The following is a 2,500-nucleotide window of genomic DNA, read 5'->3' on the forward strand; positions in this document are numbered from 1 at the left end:
ACTTGGTGGCCTTCATGTATAGGGTTTCTCACTACTATGTAGATATAAAAGGCTCATTCTAAGGTGACTTTTTTTCTTCTTCTTTTTCTAACCTTTATTTCTACAGGTAAATCCCATTGAGACCGAAGACTCTTTTACAAGGGAGACCTGTTTTCCTTTCCCACGTTACCATTCACACACACATTCATACACCGATAGCAGGCTAACTATCGACATTCACACGAGGCAAGGTGGGTGAAGTGTCTTGCCCAAGGACACAACAACCATGACACAGGTGGCAGGGCGGGGATCGAACCTCCAACCCTTTGATCATCGGCCGACCCGCTCTACCAACTGAGACACAGTCGCCCCATAAGGTGGAAACAAAACAAAACTTGCTTTAAACTTTCAGAAACGTATTAGATTTCCTTCTCTCTCCTGTTAGTAGTAAAACTAGTGGTGGCTGCTATTACATCTACGGTGCCCACCATCTCTACCATTGTGTCCTTGAGCAAGACACTTAACCCCAAAACTGCTCCAGGGGCGCTGTACTATGGCTGACCCTGCGCTCTGACCCCCTCTGGAGTGTGGGAACTTGAGAGGGGAGATGAGAAAAGACTACTTTCAATGTAGCCATTAAAGAAGTAACTTAACTTAACTATAGCTGGACAGACAGACAGGTGGATAGAAAGAGAGAGGGAGGGAGAGAGAGAGAGAGAGAAGGCAAGAGATAGACAGACAGACAGACAGACAGACAGACAGACAGACAGACAGACAGACAGACAGACAGATATATAGATAGATGGATGTAAGGAGGAGAGAGAGAGGGAGAGGTGGAGTGACCCATATAGCAGAGCCTGTAGTATTAATAGAGGGAAAGTGTCCTGGTTGTGAGCCTGTGGAGCGCCACAGCACTGCTGCCCTACTATCTGTCCTTCACCCCTCCGTCCCTCTTCCCTCCATCCTGTCTTTCGTCCTCATTCACCCTCATATCATTTGACAGAAGGAGTGATTTAGACTATTGTTCTTTCTGCTTGGTGTAGACTACATATCAGTGACTTTCTCCCCATTATTTTAACTTTTAACTTAAAGACCTACTTCACCGGTGGGAATATGAAGGTGTATTGAATTCTGAGATCCTATGTAGTATAAATGTGCAAAAAAAAAATTGAAATCGGATCATCCTAGCTTGAGAAAAGGCAGAAAGAGTGTTTTATGGTCTCACTGTCTAACCCTACATTTCTCTTTTCTGTGATGTCGCAGAAAGAGAAATGTACACTACATAGGATCTCAGAATTCAATACACCTTCATATTCCCACCGGTGAAATAGGCCTTTAACTTTTCACTTAAAACTTTTACATTAATATCTTTCCACAATTCCACAAATTATTTTTGTCTCTGTCTCTCTCTCTCTCTTTCTCTTCCAAGGACAGCTTCTCACCCCACACTGCAAAAGTTCCAAATCTTGCGCAGTATATTGCTGTAATTTATAGTCTAAATATTTCATGACAAGCTGGGGTGGAGGATTTGGGGAGAAAATAGCAGTTGGGATAGAGATTTGAATCCAAATACCTCAACCTCTCCACTTGTTCTCTTTGGTCCCTCCCCTATGGTCCCTCCCTGACACGCTCTACACCAACAAAGTCGTGCCAAAGTGAATGGACAGTCCCAACAGCCAATAAGAACAGAGAATCGGATTTTTCTTTCTTTATTTTTTTAGAATCGGAGCCTCGTTCTGATTGGTCAAAGTTCATTCTTTGCATATCCCCTCTCAAGTTACCAAACTTCGGAGGGGGTCAGCCATTACGGCGCCCCTGGAGCAGTTTTTTTTTTTTGGGGGGGGGGGGAAAGTGTCTTGCTCAAGGACACGATGGTAGAGATAGCCATCCTATCCCCCAATATGACTTCAGTGAGACTTTATGGGTCTTTCTGCTTGCCGTACATATAACTGATTTTCTCCCCATATTTTAACTTCAACCTCCTACCCTGTACAGGCCAAAAGTTAATGGTGAAATATGTGCCCTCTTGAAAAATGTCCTTCCATTGCTTTAGTCATATTTTTATGCCGTATGCCATTGTTTTGCTTTGTTATTATGAGTATGTTGGTGCTCCATTATTCTCTCTCTCTGTCCTTTCTCTTCCAAGTACAACTTCTCATCCCACACTGCAAAATCGAAATCTTGCGTTGTATATTTTTAATTTATAGTCAGAATATTTCATGACACTTAAAGCTGCAGTGTGTAATATGACATCATCAAGAAAGTTCTACAAAGTTCTAGAATGCAACGCTCCCTGGGTAACCCCACCCCTTTTGAATAATAACAGAAGCTACAGTGGCCTTCAAGGACAAGAACAATTCTAAATTCTAAACAATGCACCTGATGACATTCCAAAAACATGGATTCCTCCATAAGACTTACCCGCTCAATGGACAAAATGTAACATTAATATTTGTAATTCTCCACTCAGGAGGATAATTCAGATTATTGGCAGAGGTGATTTCACACCAATGAGGACATA

At 42.4% G+C, this 2,500-nt stretch overlaps 1 protein-coding gene across 1 annotated transcript in view; it reads right to left on the reverse strand.

Moving 5' to 3' along the window:
- The window catches only part of cacng2b (calcium channel, voltage-dependent, gamma subunit 2b), a gene marked incomplete at its 3' end in the record, with an annotated part of 62,476 nt that overhangs the window by 15,324 nt on the left and 44,652 nt on the right, over window positions 1–2,500 (reverse strand). The gene's annotated exons all lie outside the window — the stretch shown is intronic.

The sequence above is a fragment of the Ammodytes marinus genome (assembly GCF_949987685.1).
Source record: "Ammodytes marinus genome assembly, chromosome: 6".
NCBI lineage: Eukaryota > Metazoa > Chordata > Actinopteri > Uranoscopiformes > Ammodytidae > Ammodytes > Ammodytes marinus.